The 25,643-nt window shown below is 38.1% G+C and overlaps 1 protein-coding gene across 1 annotated transcript in view; it reads right to left on the bottom strand.

The window, feature by feature from the left end:
* The window catches only part of BAZ2B (bromodomain adjacent to zinc finger domain 2B), a 330,950-nt gene that overhangs the window by 281,300 nt on the left and 24,007 nt on the right, over positions 1–25,643 (bottom strand). The window contains exon 4 of the mRNA XM_081095898.1: positions 8,000–8,101. The gene's annotated coding sequence lies outside the window, so the exon portion shown is untranslated. The remainder of the gene's footprint in view (positions 1–7,999; positions 8,102–25,643) is intronic.

Here is a 25,643-nt window from a genome sequence, read left to right as displayed (position 1 = left end):
CCATGCTCCAAAAGGTTTCTGGGTTCAATTCCCCATCAGGACACATGGCTGGGTGGAGGGCTGGATCCCTGGTAGGGGGTGCAGGAGGCAGCCCATCAGTGTCTTCCTCTCACATAGATGTTTCTTCTCTCCCCCTCTCCTTTCCTCTCTTTCTAAAAATCAATTAAAAATCTTTTTTTAAAAAAGAAAAACAAAACTGAATCAAAATCAGAGCCCATATTGTTTACAGACAATTATGCTCTAGGAATAATAATGCAGTTTGAGAAATAATACTCATGTCAACTCTTTACCTAGTATAGTGATGTTGTTCCGTGTACTCTGTCAATACTGATTTCCAACACACCTTTTCCAGAAAAATTTTTGGTTCACATTATAATCAAACCAAATTTTAAAAATGTCTTCCTCTTTAGCATGGATTTTTAATGATTACAAAACAACAACAAGCTGCCAAGTGCTCCTCCCTCATAAATGAACTGTACGTAGGTAAAAAGTTTATCAGTAGCCAAAGCCGGTTTGGCTCAGCGGATGGAGCGTTGGCCTCCGGACTGAGGGGTCGCAGGTTCGATTCAATCAGGGGCATGTGCCTGGGTTGTGGGCACTTCCCCAGTGGGGGATGTGCAGGAGGCAGTTGATTGCTGTTTCTCTCTCATCGATGTTTCTGGCTCTCTGTCTCTCTCCCTTCCTCTCTGTAAAAAATCAATAAAAAAATATATTTTAAAAAAAAAAAGTTTATCAGTACTCTTCGTACAAGTTTCATCCAACCGAAAAGTCAAGTATCTATTAGCATGTACATGTTAGAGTAACTGTACTTTCCTGTTGTATATTATTGATATTACAGTGTCCAAAGTAGCACATTAAAGGAATTTTGCCAGCAGTTAATTCTGACTTCTCATCAGATGTAATTATTATTTTGCTGCTGGTCTAATAAACTTGGCAACTGTGTGGTTTTGAATCTGCTTTTTCTCTGAGGAGTGCAACACAATTAAACATTCCTTAGCTTTAGTGTCTTCTCCACCTAAGACAAAAATACTAGGATGCATTATTTTGTGCTTATTCTGGGAAGCTTTTACTATTTTACCAGAATAGTTTACAAAAAAAAAAAAAGTCATTAGGTTTGGTATAAAAGAGAGTCAATGACTTTAAGATATCCTTAGCCCAAATAAGTTCAAATTAGTTGTTTATAACCCCTCCTTCTCGCCTTGTCTATCTTTAATCTTTCACTCTCCCATTCTTCATGGAGAGGCAATCCACAAGAGAGAGATAAATTATCCGCTATGACAAAAATCACCTGTAAACAAGGTAATATAGGGTGTCCCAAAATTCACGCAAGAAGTAATTTTGATAGAAAACACAGGTTTATAATTAAAAACTAAATTTTTTATTGATTCATAAAGTATACAGTATAGGGTTATGTATGGAATAGCACATCGGGTAACTGGCTTCCACGGCTTTGCTGGCACATACTCGAAGCCGTGGTCTTCATTGTCCCTGCTCCTGGGCCATAATTGGTATTTGGTAATACTTATCAAATTGAAGGGATTGAAATCAAAGGGAACAGATATTAGAATCTGATTCAATAAACCAAGTAAAATTAGGCTTTTATTTTTTTTTGTTGTTGTTAATGCTCACGCAAAATTCAAATCTTGCGTGAATTTTGGGACACCCTATATAAGCTGGATCTTTAAAAATGGCGAAAAAGAAATTTATAAACTGGGAGCTACCTACTATGGCTACACTATATGAAGAGAGGGAGACAACTCAGGTGCAGCTTTTGTAATAGAGGAATTGGGTTCAGTTCTTTGAGATTTTCTGAGAGGTTCACTCATGAAAGGGAACATGTCACTTCTATAGGGAGATAGCCCTCAGATGTTAGATCACTTCCTCCGTTCAGGAGTTCTGAAGCCTCTGCTTTCTTCCAGGAAATCATCCCTAATCCTTCACTTTCCACCTTTTCGTCATCTCTTCCCAACAGCTGTTGAGATGAATCTCAAATTCATCATTAATCTTGAGATTAAGATAAACATTTTGGGAGTAGATGTGGGGCTGAGTACCATACATACCATGTTTCAGCAAATTTTCTGTTTATTCACTTGGCTATCATCTTGTGAAATATATGAGATGAGATTCTCTCCACCTCAGTAATTCACCCTGTGAATTCTAGTCACCCTTATCATCACATACTCTCGTAATGTTTTCTCAATTCCAGGAGTCTCTAAACCAGTGATGGTGAACCTTTTGAGCTCAGCATGTCAGCATTTTGAAAAACCCTAACTTAAGGCAAAACCAAGATGGCGGCATAGGTTAACGCCGGAGATTGCTGCCTCGAAGAACCACTTCAAAAAACAACTTAAAGATGGAACGGACATCATCCAGAACCACAGGAAGGCTGGCTGAGTGGAAATTCTACAACTAGGAGGAAAGAGAATATCATACCCAGACTCAGAGGAGGCGCAGTGCTGAAGTGAAATACTAAGGTGCGGAGTGCACACGGAGCGGGCTTTAGGCGGAGGGCGCGGTTGTTGTTTTCAATCGGAAGGGAGTTTCAGACTCTGAGCTCCAGATCCGGGCGAGTCTCTAGGGACCCAGACTCAAACGGGAGAAGGGGGACTGTCTGGCATCGGTCAGAACTCGAGGGCAGCTTTCTCTCCGAGGTTTGCAGCAGTTGCTGGGACTCTGAGAGGCAGAGCCTCTGGGGATGGGACTGAGAGCAGCCATAACTGCTCACTCTGCCCGCCCTGTTGATCCTGTGCGGCCCGCCCTGCCCAAGCCCTGCACAGAGGCATTTGCCGGATAGCCTCAGGCAAAGGCTAGATTAGCACCTCCTCAGAGGATAGAAGTTTTCCCACTGCAGACACAGCAGACTCTCATAGCCAGTTAGCCTGGAGGTCAAATCCCCCCAGTATTAACAACAACAATCAAGGCTTAACTACAACAAGACTGCGCACAAAGACCACTAGGGGGTGCACCAAGAAAGCATAAAAAATGTGGAGACAAAGAAACAGGACAAAACTGTCAATGGAGGATATTGAGTTCAGAACCACACTTTTAAGGTCTCTTAAGAACTGTCTAGAAGCCGCCGATAAATGTAGTGAGATCCTCAAGAAATCTAATGAGACCCTCGATGTTATGATAAAGAACCAACTAGAAATTAAGCATACACGGACTGAAATAATGAATACTATACAGACTCCCAACAGCAGACCAGAGGAGCGCAAGAATCAAGGCAAAGATTTGAAATGCGAAGAAGCCAAAAACACCCAACCAGAAAAGCAAAATGAAAAAAGAATCCGAAAATACGAAGATAGTGTAAGGAGCCTCTGGGACAGCTTCAAGCGTACCAACATCCGAATTATAGGGGTGCCAGAAGATGAGAGAGAGCAAGATATTGAAAACCTATTTGAAGAAATAATGACAGAAAACTTCCCCCACCTGGTGAAAGAAATAGACTTACAGGTCCAGAAAGCGCAGAGAACCCCAAACAAAAAGAATCCAAAGAGGACCACACAAAGACACATCATAATTAAAATGCCAAGAGCAAAAGACAAAGAGAGAATCTTAAAAGCAGCAAGAGAAAGAAACTCAGTTACCTACAAGGGAATACCCATACGACTGTCAGCTGATTTCTCAACAGAAACTTTGCAGGCCAGAAGGGAGTGGCAAGAAATATTCAAAGTGATGAATACCAAGAACCTACAACCAAGATTACTTTATCCAGCAAAGCTATCATTCAGAACTGAAGGTCAGATAAAGAGCTTCCCAGATAAGGAAAAGCTAAAGGAGTTCATCACCACCAAACCAGTATTATATGAAATGCTGAAAGGTATCCTTTAAGAAGAGGAAGAAGAAGAAAAAGGTAAAGATACAAATTATGAACAACAAACATGCATCTATCAACAAGTGAATCTAAGAATCAAGTGAATAAATAATCTGGTGATCATAATAGAATCAGGGACATAGAAAGGGAATGGACTGACTATTCTTGGGGGGGAAAGGGGTGTGGGAGATGCAGGAAGAGACTGGACAAAAATCGTGCACCTATGGATGAGGACAGTGGGTGGGGAGTGAGGGTGGAGGGTGGGGCGGGAACTGGGAGGAGGGGAGTTATGGGGGGGAAAAAGAGGAACAAATGTAATAATCTGAACAATAAAGATTTAATTTAAAAAAAACGAAAAAAACAAACAAAAAAAAGAAAAACCCTAACTTAACTCTGGTGCCGTGTCATATAGAAATTTTTTGATATTTGCAACTATAGTAAAACAAAGATTTATATTTTTGATGTTTATTTTATATATTTAAATGCCATTTAACAAAGAAAAATCAACCAAAAAAAATGAGTTCGCGTGTCACCTCTGACATGCGTGTCATAGGCTCGCCATCACTGCTCTAAACTCTACATCTATTGTCCTGTCCTATGACAGAGCTTGAAAAATCTCTCAAAGCTGTAAGTTGAAGCAATAGTAGGGATCATCTTGTTTCATTCCTGTCTTCCCAGGGAACACTGTCCTTTGTTACCTAATGTCCAACATTCTGAAAAACATATTTCATAGATTCTTTTTTTCATTTATTTCAAGTAGGAGGGTAAATTTTGTCCATCTTGTTCAGAAACAAAAGTCCCTACTGATTTATTTTTTAATATATTTTTATTGACTTCAGAGAGGAAGGGAAAGGGAGAGAGAGAAACATCAATGATAAGAATCATTGATTGGCTGCTTCCTACACACCCCCTACTGGGAACTGAGCCTGCAATCTGGAATCAAACCGGTAACCTCCTGGTTCATAGGTCTATGCTCAACCACCAAGCCACACATAGCTGGGCAGTTTCTTATATTTTTTTTATTGATCAACCTAGTGGGTATGAAGTGGTATCTCACTGTGGTTTTTTAAAAAAAATATATTTTATTGCTTTTTTACAGAAAAGTAAAAAGGGAGAGAGATAGAGAGTTAGAAACATCAATCAGCTGCCTCCTGCACACCTCCTACTGGGGATGTGCCCACAATCAAGGTACATGCCCTTGACCGGAATAGAACTTGAGACCTTTCAGTCTGCAGGCCGACGCTCTATCCACTGAACTAAACCGGTTAGGTCTCACTGTGGTTTTGATTTGCATTTCCTTGATGACTAAATGATGTTGAGCATCTTTTTGCATACTTACTAGCCGTTTGTATATCTTTAGATAAATGTCTATTCAGACCCTTTTCTCATTTTTCAATTGACCTTTAAAAAAAAATTATTGCTTTCAGAGAGGAAGAGAGAGGGAGAGATAGATAGAAACATCAATGATGAGAGAGAATCATTGATTGGCTGCTACCTGCAAACCCCCTATTGGGGATCGAGCCCACAACGCAGGCATGTGCCCTTGACCAGAATTTAACCTGGCACCCTTCAGACTGCAGGCTGACACTCTATCCACTGAGCCAAACCAGCTGGAGCAAGTTGCTGAATTTGATACATTTAAGCTGAAATATTCTTACTACCCTTTTATGTTCATAGGATCTATAGTGAAAAACCCTTTTCAATCTTAATATTGGTGGTGTTTATTTCTTTTTTCTGATCATCTATGTATGGATATAGCAATTTTTGTTTCTTTTTTAAAAATCAGCTTTTGGTTTTGTCAATTTTCTCTATTTTTTCTTTTTTGTTCTGTGTTTCTGTGGTTAATTTCTGTTATCTTTATTCTTTCCTGCCTGTACTTACTTTGGATTTACTTTTCTTTTTCTACCTTCTTAGTGTGGAGTCTTAGGTCACTGATTTTAGAACTTTCTGATTTTCCAATTTGAGGAATTAAATCTGTGTTGCCCAGTAAGCACTCTTTCATCTGTTTGCTCCCAAATTTTGATACATTGTATTTTCACTATTATTCACTTCAAAGTATTTTCTAATTTTCCTAGTGATTTCTTTTTTTGCCCTGTGATTTGTTTAGAAGTATGTTGTCACCCTAGCTGGTTTGACTCAGTGGCTACAGCATCGGCCTGCAGAATGAAGGGTTCTTGGTTCGATTCCTGTAAGGGGCACATGCCCAGGTTTCGGGCTCAATCCCCAGTGGGGGGCATGCAGGAGGCACCAGATCAATAATTCTCTCTCATCACTGATGTTTCTATATCTCTCTCCCTCTCTCTTCCTCTCTGAAATCAATACAAATATAGATATATTTTTTTTAAAAAAAGAAGTATGTTGTCAAATTTCAAAATATTTGGTACTTTCCTATCTTATTGTTACTGAGTTTACTTTAATTGGGGTAGGGGTTAAGAGACTATACTCTGTATAATTTTATTCCTTTTAAATATGTGGATTTATTTTATTTTCCATCATATGATCTATGTTTGGGAACATACTATACACACAGAAAAATATGTGTTTGGCACTTTTGGGGGTGTGTAGTGTTCTTTAAATATTCATTACATCAAGGTAATTTATAGTGTTGTTCAAATGTATATCTTTACTGATTTTTTTCTAGGTGTTGATATGTTGAAAGTAAATGAATACTATACACATAGAAAAATATGTGTTTGGCACTTTTGGGAGTGTGTACTGTTCTTCAAATATTCATTACATCAAGGTAATTCATAGTGTTGTTCAAATATATATCTTTACTGATTTTTTTCTAGGTGTTCTATTAATTACTGAGAAGGGTTGTTAAAAACTCCTATCATTATGGAAACATCTATTTCTCCCTTAAATTCAGTTTTTGCTTTCCTAAATTTTGTATTTTAAAGTTGCTGTTAAATACATAAACATTTCTAATTATGTCTTCCTGAAATGTCCTTTTATTATTATGATATATTTCTCTTTATCTCTGATAATACTCTCTATCTTGAATGTTATTTTTTTCTGATATTATTATAGCTATTTCTTGGTTTTCCTACTTACTGTCTGTCTGGTATAGCTTTGTCCATTCATTTATTTTCAACATATCTGTTTGTCTTTAAAACTAAAGGGTATCTCTTGTAAGCAGTACATAGTTTGGTCTTCATTTTTTTTTTATCTACTTCCTCTGCCTTTTAATTGCAGTGTTTAGTTCTTTAAGATTTAATATAATTATTATTACTTGATTTTATTCAACCATTTATTTTTTTATTCTCTCTGCTGTTATGTTACTGCTGTTCCTTCTTTTGTGTCTTTTAAAATTTGAATAATATTTAGTATTTCATTTTACTATTTCTACTGGCTTATGAGCTATACCTCTTTGTATTTTTTGTTAGTGATTTTTGTAGGGAATATAATATACATCTCTAATCTTTCAGAATTCAACCAGAATACCTTTTTTATATATATATATATATTTTATTGATTTTTTACAGAGAGGAAGGGAGAGAGATAGAGAGCCAGAAACATCGATGAGAGAGAAACATCGATCAGCTGCCTCCTGCACATCTCCCACTGGGGATATGCCCGCAACCCAGGCACATGCCCCCAACCGGAATCGAACCCGGGACCCTTCAGTCCACAGGCCGACGCTCTATCCACTGAGCCAAACCAGCTTCGGCCAGAATACCTTTTCATGTAAAATATAAACATCTCACAAGCACATAGGTCCCTTTAATCACCCCCCAACACACACCATACTTTGTTATAGTTTTGTGTATTTCCTAGTAGTTTTATTTTTTTTTTAATATATTTTATTGATTTTTTACAGAGAGGAAGGGAGAGAGATAGAGAGTTAGAAACATCAATGAGAGAGAAACATCGATCAGCTGCCTCCTGCACATCTCCTACTGGGGATGTGCCCGCAACCCAGGTACATGCCCTTGACCGGAATCGAACCTGGGACCTTTCAGTCCGCAGGCCGACGCTCTATCCACTGAGCCAAACCGGTTCTGGCTCCTAGTAGTTTTATGTATTTATTTTATTTACATACATTTATTTATATTACATTTATACATTACATCTGCATTCATTGAAAACACCAAGGACAATGTTATAATTTTACTTTAAACATCCATGTCATTTAAAGAACTGAAGAGGATAAAAATACTTTTTAATTTTTATCCAGATACTTACCATTTCTTATTCTCTTCAGTTGCTCCTGAATATCCAAGTTTTCTGTAATATTATTTCTTTTCCCGTGGAAGAACTACCATCACCATTTCTTGTAGTACAGTTCTGCTGGAGACAAATTTTCCTTAGTTTTCCATTAATAAAATTATCCTAATTTTGCAATCATCTATGAAAAATATTTTCACTGGACACAGAATTTTGAGCTGACCAATTTACTGTTTTAGCTTTAAAGTCTGGCTGCTATGATTTCTGATGAAAAATCTGTTAATGTTTGAATCATTGTTCTTTTGTATGTAAAGCATCACTTTTCTCCTGTCTGCCTTTGTGATTTTCTCTTTATCTTGGGGTTTCATATTATAATGTGTCTCGGTATAGTTTTCATAGAATAGCCCTCATGGTTCTAAGCTGCACTTCAACATGCCTCATCCCTTGATTTTCTGTTATATCAGTCCTCTAACTCTGGCCCTCCCTTGCTATATACTTTCTTCACTCATCAGCTGTCAATGTTGGAATGGTCAGAACTACTGATTTACAAGTTTATGTTTTATCATTCAATTGAGACATTAGAGCCCCTTCGCAATACAATAATTCTCTCAGAGGAGCATTACATGAAGGAGAGAGGCACGTTAAAGGAGAAAATACTTAGCAACACACTACACAAGGCATTAAAAACTACCCTCTTCCTACCTAGAAGGTGCTATGTCAAATTCTTGTTAAAGTGTATAATATTTTTAAATAAGTTCAAAAGTAAAAGTTTCCACTTTTAAAAGCAGAGAACAGATCAGATCAGATAATTATACTTTTAGTGGTGATTTTACCAATTATACAAAAGAGAATTGTCCAGTCTTTCTGAAGTTTTCAGAGGTCTACTGAATCAGTGAACATGAACTCTTTTTCTCAAAAATACTCAAGATATTGGTCAAACTAGTAGAAACAAAGTGTTCACATATTCTTAGTAAATAATCTGATATACTTATGTCACCGAGATCAAAGACCAGAAATGCTTATGCTAATTGCCTTTCAGCATGTATTTTCCCTGCTAATGGCCACTTCTCAGGGATATACAGTTTATAATCATATGAGTAAGTCCTTTTGTAAACCAACTAATATATTTAATATTGTTAAACTACTCTTACAATGGTTCTCTCGGTAGTTGCCCAAGGATATGGTCATGCTGTCAGACTTCAGAGAGAACTGAAAATTCTTCAATTCATGTTCATTTCAGGAGCCCTATTCCTCTGTTTTTTTTCTTTTTGCATATACTGTTAACATGGTATAGTCAACATTATTTAACTTTCCATATAAGTAAACATTCAGTATTTTTGTATATAAGAATGGTTCTCTAGTGGCAAGAAAATAGTAATTTTGCTTAAAAAGACTTCTCATAATCAATAGAAAAAAATAAAGATTTGTGGAATTAAAAATAAAGATGGCCCGGCCGGTGTGGCTCCGTGGTTGAGCATTGACCTAGGAACCAGGAGGTCACAGGTTCGATTCCCGGTCAAGGGTACATGCCCCGGTTGTGGGCTCCATCCCCAATGGGGGATGTGCAGGAGGCAACCAATCCCTGATTCTCTCTCATCAATGATATATTTCTCTCTCTCTCTCTCTCTCTCTCTCTCCCCCTCTCCCTCTAAAAATCAATAAAAACATATTTGAAAAAAATAAAGATGAAATGGTATAATAATTGTGAATATACTTAAGGATTACAATTTAACTAATTTATATTATCCTACTAGTTAAATACACAAATTGTAACCTTGTAATCAGTAATTCCAAGGGATCACATTCTACCTAAATAATCTTCAATCACTGTCAATATTGTCTACTTTTCCTTTATTATAATTCTCTCAATTTGAAAAGATAAACCATAAAAATAGAACTGTGTGGTTTTCATTAAATATGAGATAGAAATTAGATAGCACTGCATCTTGTGTAGCATCCTGGGTCCCTGGAAACCTTGTTGAAATACACGTTGGCAGTGATACTAACCAAACAGAGTGAAGGTTTTCCAGGGATAAGCCACACCTACTTTATTTTTCTGGAGGAAGGGGACTGTTATGACTCCTCCCATTGCTTAAAATCCTGGGGAAGTTTTGCCAGCTAACCTTGTAAGTACACAGCATACACTTAGCATATTTCTGGGAGTTTATTGGGAGGCAGGTGAGTTACAGGTCAAACCCCAAGCTTTGTCTAAAAGCAGGCCACAAACTTCTTTGAAGGTTCCCTCAACATACTTATAACCACATTTGTAAGTTCTTACATCAAGCATTCTAAGGACCAGCAAGCCATTTCTCCAGAGTCCATTCCTTGATCCTTGGTGAGTTATCACTTAGCCAGTAGCCGTGAGGTATACACTTTTGGTAGACACATCGTCACTGTGCTGCATAATCTCTAATTTGGGATCATAGATTCCGATACATTTACAGGTATGACTCTACTGAGCACAATTTGTTCCTTTTGAACATCATCTTGAACTTGGAGCTTTTTACAAATTCAACTGGTTCCAGTTATTATAATAATGGTCTTTTTTTTTTTCATGTTTGAATTATCAAAATTTAGCCAATAAAAGATCTTTGAAGTTGGCATCTTTGTCGGTACTTCCAGGCATCTTGGAAAGTATTCTTGCTTCTCACAATAATATAGTCCAGAGCACTATTATTTTTCCTGACTGCAAACATGAAAGCAGTTTTCTCCAAAGAATTCTGGCTCATTTCAGTCGACAATAGTATTTGCAGAAAGCCAACAAACAAGATATTTAAACTCCGATGGCTTTAGTTTCCTTTCTAAAATGAGTATTTTAGATCATACTGATAATCCAGGGCTCCTTGGAGAAATAGCTCATGTTAAGGCTGAGAAAGAAAATGTACAAAACAAGCATAAAATATCTTGTAATGGAAAGGGAAAAAAGTGCTCAAAAAATGAGATACCAAGAAACAAATTTAACAAAAGAAGTACAAGACTTGTATACCTGAAACAACAAATCATTGTTGAAAAAAATTAAAGAAGCTCTAAATAAATGGAAAAATACCCCATGTTCATGGCTTCAAATACTTAACATTATTAAAATGGCAATATTCCCCAAATTGATAGAGATTCAGCACAATTCCCATTCAATTCTGAGATACGTCCCCCAACCTAGAAAGCTGTTTCCAGTATCCATGTGAAACCCACAAGGGAACTGAGAAAACCAAAACCATGCTGTAAAAAAAAAGAACAAGGTTGGAGGACAAACACTTCCAAAATTCGAAACTTACTACAAAGCAACAGTAATCAAGACAATGTGGTACTGGCATGAGGAAAGACATACATATCAATGGAAAGAATTTGAGAAACCAAAAATAACTACTAACAGCTTTGGTAAATTGATTTTTGACAAGAGTACCAAGATAATTCAATGGGAAAAGAAAAAATGGCACCGATAAAACTGGATATCCACATACAAAAGAATTATTTGGACCTCTACCTCACACCATGCACAAAAATTAACTCAAAAATGGATCACAGACCTAAATAGAATAGCACAAACTATAAAACTCCTAAAAGAAAACATAAGAGTAAATCCTCATGACCTTGGGTTAGGCAATGATTTCTTAGATATAACCACAAAAAGCACAAACATTAAAGAAAAAAAACACATAAATTAAACCTCATTAAAATTAGAAACTTTTATGTTTCAAAGGAAGCAAACAAGAAACTGAAAAGACAACTTACAAAATGGAATAAAATATTTGCAAATAATATATATAACAAGGGACTTTTGTCCAGAATATATAAAGAACTTACTGTTAAAAAAAAAATAGACAAAGGATCTAAATAGACATTTCTCAAAAAAATAAATGTATAAATGACCAATAAGCATATGAAAAGATGTTCAATATCGTAAGTTATTAGGGAAATCCAAATCAAAACCAGTGAGATATCATTTCACACCCACTAGGATAGCTAAAATAAAAATGGTAGTCAATAACAAGTTTTGGTGAAGATGTGGAGAAATGGGAACCCTCATACTTTGCTGGTGGGTAGATAAAATGTTACAGCTGCTTTAAAAAACAGTTTTCGGTTCATCAAAATGCTAAACATAAAGTTACCATGTGACCCAGAAATTCTATCTCAAGGTATATACCCGGAAGAATTAAAAACATAAGTCCACACAAAATCATCTGCATGAACACTCTCAGAAACACTAATCACAATAGCCAACATATGGAACCTACCTGTTCATCAACTGATGAACTGATAAACAAAATGGGATATTATTCCTATGATGGGATATTATTTGGTAATAAAAAAATGACATACCAATATTTGTTTCAATAAGGATGAACCTTAAAAACATTAAGTGAAAGAAACCACTAAAAAACAATAACATATGCTGCCCTGGCTGGTGTGTCTCAGTTGACTGGCTGTCATCCAATGCATTGAAACGTTGTGGGTTTAATTTCTGGTTAGGGTACATGCCTGGGTTGCTGGCTTGTTCTCTGGTAGGGAGCATGCAGGAGGCAGCCAGTCAATGTTTCACTCTCACATTGTTGTTTCTTTCTCTCCTTTCCTCTTTCTCTGAAAAAAATCAATAACTATTTTTTTAAAAAACCCATATACTTATGATCCCATTTACTACATGCAATGTCTAGAACAGACAAATCCATGCAGACAGAAATCAATTAGTGGTTACCTAGCACTGGAATGGTAGAGGTGAGAAACGGAGCAGGAATTTCGATGACTGGTAATATCATTTTGGGGTTTGAAAAAGTTCTGAAATTAGATAGTAATCATGGTTGTACAATTCTACATATACTAAAAACCACTAAACTGCACATATTTTAAGTGGGTCAATTTTAAAAAACTTGAAATATCCTATCTAATAAAAGAGAAACATGGTAATTAGCGTATAACCGCTACCCTTCCCATTGGCTAATCAGGGCAATATGCAAATTAACTGCCAGCCAAGATGGTGGCCGGCAGCCAGGCAGCTTAAAGCGAACATGAGGCTTGCTTGCTTCAGTGACGGAGGACTCCAACGTTCCCCACCTGCCGCTGCCGGCCTCTGAGCTGCAAATCCAAGCAACTATGTTACAAATATAGAAGCTAAACAAAACCCCAGAAATCTGCTTTAGTCCGCCGGGCTTCAGCCAGTAGGATCGCAACATTGTTTCAAATACAGAAGGTAAACAAAGGCCAGAAACCTGCTTTCAGCAGCGGAGGCCTAAGAGCTGGAGCCAAGCCTCAGAGCTAAAGCTGGCTCAGAATAAAAAAAAAAGAAAAAAGGAGCGGTTGGGAGCTTCAGTCACCCGCCAGCCTGAAAACAGCCCTCAGCCCCTCACCCAGACTGGCCAGGCACCCCAGTGGGGACCACCACCCTGAAGGGTGTGTGACCAGCTGCAAACAGCCATCAGCCCCTCACCCAGGCTGGCCAGACACCCCAGTGGGGACAGCCACCCTGATCCAGGACACCCTTCAGGGCAAACCAGCCGGCACCCACCCATGCACCAGGCCTCTATCCTATATAGTAAAAGGGTAATATGCCTCCCAGCACCAGGATCAGCGGAGCCGAGAGGCCAACCGGCACCGGGATCAGCGTGACAGGGGGCAGCGCCCAAACCCCCTGATCACCCTGCGGCTCTGTGTGTGACAGGGGGCAGTGCCACAACCTCCCTATTGGCCCTGCTCTGTTCCTGACAGGGGAAGGCGCCCCAACACCCTAATCAGCCCTGCTCTGTGCCTGATAGGGGGGAGCTCCCCAACCCCCTGATTGCCCTGTGGCTCTGTGTGTGACAGGCTGCGGTGCCCCAACCCCCTGATGGGCCCTGCTCTGTGTGTGACAGGTCCGGCGCCCCAACCCTCTGATCGGCCCTGCTCTGTGTGTGATGGGGTAGAGCCATAACCTCCCCATCGGCCCTGCCCTGAGTTTGACAGTGGCGGTGCCCCAACCCACTGATCGGCCCTGCCCTGTGGGTGATAGAGGGTGGTGCCCCAACTGTCCCCCACAGGCCCTGCTCTGTGTGTTGACAGGGTAGAGCCATAACCTCCCCATCGGCCCTGCCCTGAGTGTGACAGGGTGCGGCGCCCCAACCCCCTGATCCGCCCTACTCTGTGAGTGACAGGGGGGAGCTCCCCAACCCCCTGATGGGCCCTGCTCTGTGCATGACAGGGTATGGAGCCTCAACTCCCCTGATGGGCCCTGCTCTGTGAGTGACAGGGGGGAGCTCCCCAACCCCCTGATTGGCCCTGCTCTGTGCAAGACAGGGGGTGGCGCCGCAACCTGCACATCGACCCTGCCTTGAGTGTGACAGGGGGCAGTGCCCCAACCCCCCAATCAGCCCTACCCTGAGCGTGACTGAGGGTGGCAACGCAACCTCCCGATCCGCCCTGCTCTGTGCATGACAGGGGCGGTGCCCCAACTCCCCAATCTGAGCCCGACCAGGGGCTGCACCTAGGGATTGGGCCTGCCCTCTGCTACCTGGGAGCAGGCCTAAGCCAGCAGGTCGTTATCTCCCAAGGGGTCCCAGACTGCGAGAGGGCACAGGCCGCGCTGAGGGACCCCCCTCTTCCCCCCAGTGCACAAATTTTTGTGCACCGGGCCTCTAGTGTATAATAATAAAAGCATAATATGCTAATTAGACCAGACGTCCTTCCATACGACCTTCTGGATGAAGCCAGGTCTGCAAGGGAAGCCCAGGTCCCGGGTGCCAGAGGGAAACCGGTGCCGACAACCGGGGGAAGGAAGGCCTACTCTTGCACGAATTTCGTCATCTGGTCTCTAGTATTTCAATAAAGTTATCAAAAATGCATAACCTGAATTTAATGAGAAAACAAGACAAACCCAATTTTAACAAAACTTTAAAACAATTGGATTATACACTTGAAAAATGTTATTTTCATAAAAGACAAAGAAAAGCTAAGGAAGTAATCCACATTTTTTAAAAAATATATTTTATTGATTTTTTACAGAGAGGAAGGGAGAGAGATAGAGAGTTAGAAACATCTATGAGAGAGAAACATCGACCAGCCGCCTCCTGCACATCTCCTACTGGGGATTTGCCGGCAACCCAGGTACATGCCCTTGACCGGAACCGAACCTAGGACCCTTCAGTCCACAGGCCGACGCTCTATCCACTGAGCCAAACCGGTTTCGGCAATAATCCACATTTTAAGAGACTAATAAAATATGACAATTAATGGAATGTGCGACTATACATGAGGAAAATCTATCTTACCTAATAATAGACAAACATGTAAACTAACCATCCCTCCGTTATGCTCACCAGCCAATCAGGAGAGCATGCAAATTAACCCAACAAAGATGGCGGTTAATTTGCACATGTAGGCACAAAGCAGTGGAGCAAAGACTGAAGGCTCCATTCGGAAGCGCGAAGACTGAAGGCTCCGGCTGGAGTGAAGTCCTGGGTGCCGGAGGAAAACGGGTGCCAGCAACCAGGGGAAGGGAAGGCCTATTGCACGAATCTTTTCATGCAACAGGCCTCTAGTCTATATGTATAAAAGCCTAAGTAAACAAACGACGACCAGTCAACCTGTCGCTATGACACGCACTGACTACCAAGGGGAAGACGCTCAATGCAGGAGTTGCCCCCTGGTGGTCAGTGCACTCCCACAGTGGGAGTGCCACTCAGCTGACTGATGGGTGCCAGACACCGAGCTCAAGGCTGGCTGCGGTGGTGTGAGCTTCTCCTGCCTCGGCAGCAGCACTACCAAACGGCAGCCATGGTAGGCACAGTGGGGCTGGGATGAGCGGGAGCAGTGCGGTGCCCTGGTCCAGGCTCGGGCCCCTACTGGGCTGCCTGCTGGTTCGCACACTACTACATCCCCCAAAGGGTCCCAGATTGCGAGAGGGCACAGGCCAGGCTGAGGGACCCCACCGGAGCACAAATCTGTGCGCCAGGCCTCTAGTATGCATATAAGCATAACCCATGGACACAAACAATAGTGAGGTAGGCCTGGAGGGGGTGGGAGTACAGGGTGGAGTGGGGTCAATGAGGGAAAAAAGGAGATATCTATAATGTTTTCAACAATAAAGATAAATTTAAAAAATCAAATACTTATTATTAAACTAAAAGTTAATTTTTTGTTTTTCTATAGTCAATTTTATCAAGTTTATTTTATTAATGTAGTTAAAAAAATTCCCCTTTCTTAGATAATACAGGAATTCTTCCATATTTTTTTCTAGTACCTATATGGTTTCGTTTTGTACATTTCTATTTTTCACAGTTCAATTCAGAATTTACTCTGGTGTATGGTGTGATAAACTTTTCATTTATAGCTTTCCCTATATGTTTGTCTAGTTTATCCCAATAATACTTATTTAAAAGTATTTCTTTCCCCATTGATCTTAAATGCTATTTTTACAAATATACTTGAGTCTAATAATAGTATTTTAAGTTGTATTTTAGTAGGCTGGAACTACTATTTCAGTTATAGTGAGTGTATTATATATTTTAATATCTGGAAATACTAGCCTCCCCTTATTACTCTTTTTCATAATATTCATGGCTATTCTTGTTTTTTTGGTTTCTACCTAATAAACTTTATAGTCCATTTTTTCTTGCTCTAAACAAAAAAACCCAGAAGGTATTTGTATTGAGGCTTAAATTTCAATTTATAAATTAAGCACAGCTATTATGGCTCAGTGATTGACATTCAACCTATGAAACAGGAGGTCATGTTCAATTCCCAGTCAGGGCACATTTCCCAGGTTGCAGGCTTGATCCCCAGTGTGGGGCATGCAAAAGGCAGCCTATCAATGATTCTCTCTTATCATTGATCTCTCCTTTTCTCTCCTTCTCCCTTCCTCTCTGAAATCAATAAAAAAATTTTTTTTAAAAAAAGAATAATTTACCTTTTGATGGTAAGGTTTATATCCAAAAATGACATGTCTTTATGTTGAGTCATATCTTCTTTAAAATATTTTGTCAGCCCTAACTGGTTTGGCTCAGTGGATAGAGCATCGGCCTGCAGACTGAAGGTTCCCAGGTTCGATTCCAGTCAAGGGCATGTACCCTGGTTGCGGGCACATCCCCAGTAAGGGGAGTGCAGGAGGCAGCTGATCGATGTTTCTCTCTCATTGATGTTTCTAACTCTCTATCCCTCTCCCTTCCTCTCTGTAAAAAAGTCAATAAAATATATTTTAAAAATAAATTAAAAAAATATTTTGTCTCATGTGGTTTTAGGCATTTTGAATTAGATTTATGCTTAGATCTTTTTTTGCTGCATTATTTTTCTCTTGCTATTGAAAATTTATTCTTCTCTACCATTACATCTCTGCTTATTTCTATGTTCATGTGATGTTAATTTTTTTTGTTAAGTTTATAACCTGCTATTTAAATGCTCTTACTACTTTTACTAGCTTTTCCATTTACTTTACATTTTGAAGTTTTATGAATATAGAATTATACCATCTGCAAACAAATAGTTACCCCTCTTCCTTTTCCAATATTTATGCCTATAAATTCTTTGTGCTGTGTAAAAATTGCATGATAATATTAGTCATCCTTATCTTTTTCTGGACTTACTGGCAATGATTCTATTGTTTTTCTATTTATTTATTTTTAAAAAATATATTTTATTGATTTTTCACAGAGAGGAAGGGAGAAGGATAGAGAGTTGGAAACATTGATGAGAAACATCGATCAGCTGCCTCCTTCACACCCCCTACTGGGGATGTGCCCACAACCAAGGTACATGCCCTTAGCTGGAATCAAACCTGGGACCTTTCAGTCCACAGGCCATGCTCCATCCACTGAGCCAAAAGGGTTAGGGCAATTGTTTCCCTATTTTAAAAAAAAACATTAAACTCAGGGAATTTGATGAATACAAAACTGCAGGAAAGGCTGGAGAACAGGTTCTAAGAAGACTCTTTAAAAATGACTTCCAGCCCTGACCGGTTTGGCTCAGTGGATGGAGCGTCGGCCTGGGGACTGAGGGGTCCCAGGTTTGATTCCGGTCGGGGGCATGTGCCTTGGTTGCAGGCATATCCCCAGTAGGGAGTGTGCAGGAGGCAGCTGATCGATGTTTCTTTCATCGATGTTTCTAACTCTCTATCCCTCTCCCTTCCTCTCTGTAAAAAATCAATAAAATATATTTATAAAAAAAAAATAAATAAATAAATAAAAATGACTTCCAGAACATCTTGAACCTGATGGCTAGCAACGACAGCCAAGAGGAGCAGAAAGGTAGCCTTCATTTCATTTCTGCCTTCCAAATTTTGCAGGAATGCATCTTATTGGAGAAACCTAATGTGCTACCCTAGCAGCAAGAGATTCAGCAAATGAAATTTTTAGCTTCTCAGTTTCTTTGGTACAAGAAGGCACAACAGAATGCAATTTAATGAATTCTTAATGTGTCAAACAACTCTAAAACCCCTTTGATTCCTCAATCACAAAAAGTTTGTATACATTATTTTTTAGATTTTTCTTTATTGTTGAAAGTATTACAGATGTCCCTCCCCCCATTAACCTCTTCTAATTCCTCCCCAGGCCTTTCCCACACTATTGTCTGTATGAATTATTAAACTATTCTCCATTTCTACACAAGATAGGATATGAGGGAGTAAGTTCAAGGTAAATAATGTGATAGCAACATAAATAAAACATTATAAAGGAAAAAACCTTTCCAGTTAAGGAATTATGAAACCTAAGAAAGTCCATCTCAGTAAAGTCAGATCAAGTAAATATTTTCCTGGGATTATTAGGGTACAATTTTATCTAAAATGATGTACAGAAAAATGATTCTCCAGATTTCCTGAATGATCCACTCTTTTTATATTTAGGAGCATATCAACTCATTAGAAAATATAACAAAATCTTAGTTTTTCTAAATGAAGGCTTCAATGATTTCTTATCTACTATTGTTGTTTAATACATCCAGTTAGGATGTGAATCAGCCCTGGCCGAATAATTCAATTGGTTAGAGCACCTTCCTGATACACCAAGGTTGTGGGTTCAATCCCCGGTCAGGGTACACGTAAGAATTAACCAATGAATGCATAAATAAGTAGAACAACAAATCAATGTTTATTTCTATCTATCTCTGTCTCCTCATCTCTCTCTAAAATCAATTGTTTAAAAGGATATGAATCAAACTATTAATTTTTATTTTTGACATTATCTTACTTTATTCAAATACTAGTCTGATCATACATGGTCCAAGATCTTTCAAATAATAAAACAAAAATAAAGTTGTCAAATATTGGTCTTCAAAAATTATAGCAAATAATGCCACGCTTGCCTATGATGTCTCACACATAAAACCACACCTACATCTCAGTGGCCACCAAAAATTTCAGCATACCTTCCTTGTGAGCTATTTGAAGCTACCAGTTGGAGCACTAGAGACTTTTTTTTTTTACAACTACTAGTATTTTTCTTATTTTATTGATTTCAGAGAGGAAGGGAAAGGGACAGAGAGATAGAAAAATCAATGAGAGAGAATCATTGATCGGCTGCCTCCTGCACGCCCCCTACTGAGTATCGAGCCCGCAACCTGGGCATGTGCCCTTGACCAGAACTGAACTCAGGACTCTTCAGTACACAGGCAGACGCTCAATCCACTGAGCCAAACTGGCTAGGGTGAGACTTTTTTTTTTTTTTTTCCCCAAGCTCTGGATAACTGTAGGGATCTCAGCAGGCATGAGAGGAACCAGTTCAACCTTGGTATGGTGCCAAAATGTGGCCGACAGAAGTTTCAAGTATGTCATAGCAGTGTCAAATTATTAATTTTAGTACAGAAAGTTTTACAAGGATTCTGTTTACCTGTTGATCTATTTACTAGGTACCTTCCCATTTAGCAACACCAGAATCTGAAACCTTTTATTAAATTATGAATCATGTCTAAATTTCCTCTTCAGAAAATTCTAGGCATGGACAGTTAATAGTTGACACCAGTCTTTAAAATTCTCTACTAAGAGTAAATAGATAATTTACTACTGTTCAGAAAAACCCAGTGGCTATGTTTGGCTTACAGTGCAAACCCTTTCTTTAAAAAATGTATTATTTGAGAGAGTTTTTTAAGAGCAGCAAAAATAGTTTTATACTATTTATTTGCTGCTTCTGTTGATATTTTTAAACTAATGTGTCTTATGTATGGCCTGAAACTGTTAAATAAATCAAACCTTTAAAATGAAACAAATTTTAAAATCCTTTTTCCTTCTAATTCATATACCTTTATTTATTTCCTATTATACAATTTTATTATATCTGTCATCAGGATGTGAATCAAATGGGACCTTAGCTATATATATATGAATGTTCCTTGATTTTTGCTCTAAGATAAAGCAAATCATCATACAAAATAATTGTAAACTTTCTTCTTCCTACAAAAACTTAGGAAACCCTAAGAAGGAATAATATGCTTACTAAACTTACTGATACTAGTGACTTTGTGATGCTTTGTAGCGATTTGTGTGTCTGTATACTAGTATATGTACACAGTCCTGTTCAGAGTTATATTTTATTTCTTCTAAATGACAATAGTAGACCTTAAATGTTTTTTACTCAAGTGGAAAAATTAAAAATATACAACCACTAAAATCGAGTCATTCAAGGCAAATCCATAGAGACAGAAAGTAGATTAGAGGTTACCAGTGGGTGGGGGAGTGGGAAGTTACTGCTTAATGTTACAGAGTTTCTGTTTGTGGTGATAAAAAAAAGTTTTGGAAACAGCAGATGATTGCATAATAGTGTGAATGTAATTAATACCACTGAAACATAAAAACGGTGAAAATTATAAAGTTGATATTATGGATATGTTACCACAATTTTATAAAATGGTCAGAATAGCAAACTTTATGCTACATATATTTTAAACACAGTCTTACAAAAGTGGTCATTCATTTACAAGAAGGGTTACTCAGTTGAACATTGTTACAGTTAGTTAACAAGATATAAATACAAAATATATGATAGACTCAGATCTCCATTTCTGAGCTAGATTTTACCTAAGAATTTCAGATATGTGATAATCTATCATTCATTCCAATTATGCTAGGTTAATCATTTAAACTATAATAAATATGGTAAAGCTTTTTAACTTTAGCTGAGTCAAAATACTGAGGATAAAGCACTAAACAACTAAAAACCCAGGACGGACTCCTTAAAGAAAATGGGTGTCAGCCCTTATTGGGTAGAAGTCCTGTACTGAGCTGCAAGGGAATCTTCCATAATGATATGACACACAGATACCAAAGCTCATATAATTATCAATAACTATGTGCATTTGCCTGAAAAGTAATAAAACATAAACTATGAGATAAGAAAATTCTCAAGAAATAAGACAATTTTAAACTCCTTAATTTCAAGTACTCTAAAAAACTGTTTGTAACACAGCATACTGGTATTTTGTAATGAATCAATTCCTTAAATATATTCTTCATGTTTTGTCTAGCTATGTTTTTGCTAATTAAAAATTACTAATAAATCATGAAGTTAACATAAAACGTATCTTTTAAAAGAGGTAAATGATCACTCTTTTTCATAGTGCCAAAGAAGATGGAAAAAAAACCCCAAAAATTTCAATGTTAAATTTTATTTCTCTTTTGTTATTAAATTTTATTTCTGATTTCATATCTATCTTTAAACATGTAGCAGGACAAAATAAACCCATAAAACAATGAATATCACATATTGTGACAACAAAGAGTCATTTAAAGAAATTGTGGTGTCAAAATATGCTATTTGAGTACAGATGACCTTATTCTTAATTCAGAAGCTTAATTTCTACCACATCTAGATTCCCATAACATTTAGAATGATAAAAACAAGTACTTTCGTAGATTTGTTCTTCTTTTTCTCCCCCTCCGTTCAGGGAATTATGCTAAGTTTGTATTAAGTTACTTAGAAGTACAACAGAAACAACAAATGCTGTATTGTTTACATCCCCACCTAGTTGTCCAAAATTTCTGTTCTGCATGGAATTTAAAAATGAATACTTAAAACATAAAAACAAATAAGAGTTATCTGGCAAAATGAAAACTTTACAGCTAAGAGATATTAGATTATCTAGCATTATTATTATACTAGAGGCCCTGGTGGGGGGCATGGCCTGTGGGGATCCGCCAGCTGTGGGGGCACAGCTCATCCTGGTCAGCCAAGTGGCTGTGAACCCGCCCTCTGGGCGGCTGCTCCCACTGTGGGAGAGCCGCTCATCCCGGTCAGCTGAGTGGCGCTCCCACTGAGGGAGTGCACTGACCACCAGGGGGCAGCTCTTGCTTTGAGCATCTGCCCCCTGGTGGTCAGTGTGTGTCATAGTGACTGGTCGACCGGTTGTTCTGGTCATTCCGCCGTTCGGTTGCTGGGCTTTTATTATATAGGATTACCTAGTCACATGCTATTCCAATTAGAGAATGTAATGTTATATCAGGAACATGTGAAGCTAACAGAAAAAAACATGGAGCATTATCCTAAAGCATCTATTTTACTTAATGCTATGTATGAAGGCAAACACATTTCTGGAGTAAAATGCTTATTAGGAGTATTTCAGTTTGATAAGCAGAGGATTCAAACATCTCATTCTATAGAAAAAGAGCAATTAAATGACTTGCCTGAGTTCACTCAAGCAGATAGTGATAGAAAAGTATCAAAAATGCAGATGTTTTATACATTTTCCATTACAAAACCAAGTTAATAAAACACAAAATAATAACCCAACTGCCAAATTGCTATGTACTGGGGTGTTGTTGTTTTTTGTATGCATATAGGATTTCTTAAATCTTTTAATCTTCAGAATGTTTCTTTCACTTCCTATCATAGCACATTTACAACCGAAGCTAAATCAAAATCCTATTCTACATTTTAAATAACATTTGTTTAAAATTATATATTAAATTGACTTTGAGATAGTTACATAAATTTTAACACATGTACAGATTCATCTTACTACCACCACATCAGAATACAGATCACTTCTGTCACCACCACTACCCCCAGAAAATTATTGTAGTCATATATTCCCACAATCCCTAGACCCTGATAACCACTAGTCCAACTTCTATCAATAAAAATGTCTTTTCAAATGTAGTTTACAAAGGGAATCATACAAAATGTAACCTCTTGAGAATAGCTTTTTTCATTTCAGCATGCTGCCTTTGACATTCATTCAAGTTGTTTTATGTATCAATATTTCATTCCTTTTTATTGTTGAATAATATTCTATAGTATATTATATACCATGTGGGATGTTGTATAGTGTAAAGAGAATACCATAGTTTGTTTATATATTCAGCAATTTAAGACTTTTTTGTTGTTTCCAGTTTAGGATGGCTGTATATAGCGAGTCTATAAGTATTTCTGATTAGGTTCTTTTTATTTTTTTATTAAAAAATTAATTTTAGAGAGAGAGGAAAGGAGAGGGAGAGGGACATTAATTTGTTGTTCCACTCATCTATGCATTCATTGGTTGATTTTTGTATGTGCCTTGACACCGGGGATTGAACCTGCAACCTTGGCATATCAGAAAAACAGTCTAACAAACTGAGCTACCCGGCCAGGGCCTCTTTTCTAATTTTCAAATGTAGATGATTTACTGGTAGAAGCCTTTCAGTAGTCAGATATTTATAGATTATGACATAAAAATGTAACTTTCATAAGAGCAAAAACTTAATTACTTTCAATGCCTAAATTACTTCATCACTATTTGGGAACTAGCATTAAGAAGACAATTATTTCTACTGATATATGGGAAATGTGAAATAGAAAGATTGAATAATCAAGCTTCATTTAAACATGGGCATTTACCACAAATACTTAAAGACTTTGGAAGGAAATGGAAAATAATTGGGCCACTATTCTCTCTTCCTCTGCTCATGGCATTCATCAATAATCAGTCAAGCACACTTTGCTATACATCTTAGAGATGTTCTCAGAATGCTCAATGCACAGCTCTAGGCTGCCACTACCATATAATCAGAGTTGAGACTCCTAGTAACAACAAATATTTCATCTCTGCTTTAGGATTAATTATTCTCAACAAACTACAATCTCTATAAAATTATTTTAACTTTGGAAAATAATGTTGTGTAGCATTCATTTTTTAACTAAGTATTGTTGACATAAAATATTATGTTAGTTACAGGTATACAACATAGTGATTCAACATTTGTATACCTTATGGTGTGATCACCACAGTAAGTCTAATAACCATCTGTCATCATGCAAAGTTATGATATTATTGACTATATTCCCCGTGCTGTACTTTATATCCCTATGACTTACTATTTTATAATTAGAAATTCGTATTCCCTTTCACCTTTTCCACCACCCTTCCCCTCCCTCCTCTCTGGCAACCATCAGCTTGTTCTCTGTATCTATGAGTCTGTTTCTGTTTTTGTTTGTTCCCCTTTTTCTTAGATTCTACATATGCAAGTAAAACTGTATGGTATTTGTCCTTCTCTGTCTTATTCACTTAGCATAATACCCTCTAGCCCAGGGGTGGGCAAACTTTTCGACTTGAGGCCACAATGGGTTCTTAAACTGGACCGGAGGGCCGGAACAAAAGCATGGATGGAGTGTTTGTGTGAACTAATATAAATTCAAAGTAAACATTATTACATAAAAGGGTACGGTCTTTTTTTTTTTTAGTTTTATTCATTTCAAACAGGCTGGATCCGGCCCGCGGGCTGTAGTTTGCCCACGGCTGCTCTAGGCCCACCCATGTCATCACAAATGGCAAGAATTCATTCTTTTTATGGCTGAGTAATATTCCATTTATCTAACAGGGGTCCTCAAACTTCGGCCTGTGGGCCATATGCAAATATAAATATTTTATTTGTTCCAGTTTTGTTTTTTTACTTCAAAATAAGATATGTGCAGTGTGCATAGGAATTTGTTCATAGTTTTTTTATTTTAAACTATAGTCCGGCCCTCCAACGATCTGAGGGACAGTGAACTGGCCCCCTGTTTAAAAAGTTTGAGGACCCCTGATCTAAAAGATGGATACCTAGGTGGCTTCCATATCTTGGTTATTGTAATAATGCTTCAATAAACATAACAGAGCATGTATCTTTTCGAATTTGTGTTTTCTTTAGATAAATACCCAGAAGTGGAATTGCTGGGTTGTATGGTAGTTCCATTTTTAATTTTTGAGGAACCTCCATACTGTTTTCCATAGTGGCTGCACCAACTTACAACCCCACCAACAATGCATGATGGCTCCCTTTCCTCCACAGATGTGTGAGAGAAAAACATCAATTGGTTGCCTCCCATATATGACTTGACCGAAGATCGAACCCACAACCTGGCTATGTGCCCTAACCAGGAATCAAACCCACCATTTCAGTCTACAGGACGATACTCCAACCAAATGAATCACACCAGAAAGGGCCAATGTTTTATTTTTGATTTTCTGTCTGGATGATCTATCTATTGTTGAAAATGGGCTATTACAGTTCCCTGCCATTATTGTACTGTTTATTTCTCCTTACAGATATGTTAGGACTTGCTTAATATATTTAGGTGCTCCAATGTCAAGTGCATATATATGATTATATATTTTTATATATTGTCATATATTTTCTTCATATATATTTTTTCATTATTAATTTCAGAGTGAGGAAGGGAGAGGGAGAGAGAGACATCTATGATGAAAGAGATTCATCGATCGGTCACCTCCTGCATGTCCCCACCAGGGATCAAGCCTAAAA

Source organism: Myotis nattereri, assembly GCF_964212035.1.
Source record: "Myotis nattereri genome assembly, chromosome: 7".
NCBI classification, from domain to species: Eukaryota; Metazoa; Chordata; class Mammalia; order Chiroptera; family Vespertilionidae; genus Myotis; species Myotis nattereri.
This window is presented reverse-complemented; position numbering and strand designations above follow the sequence as displayed.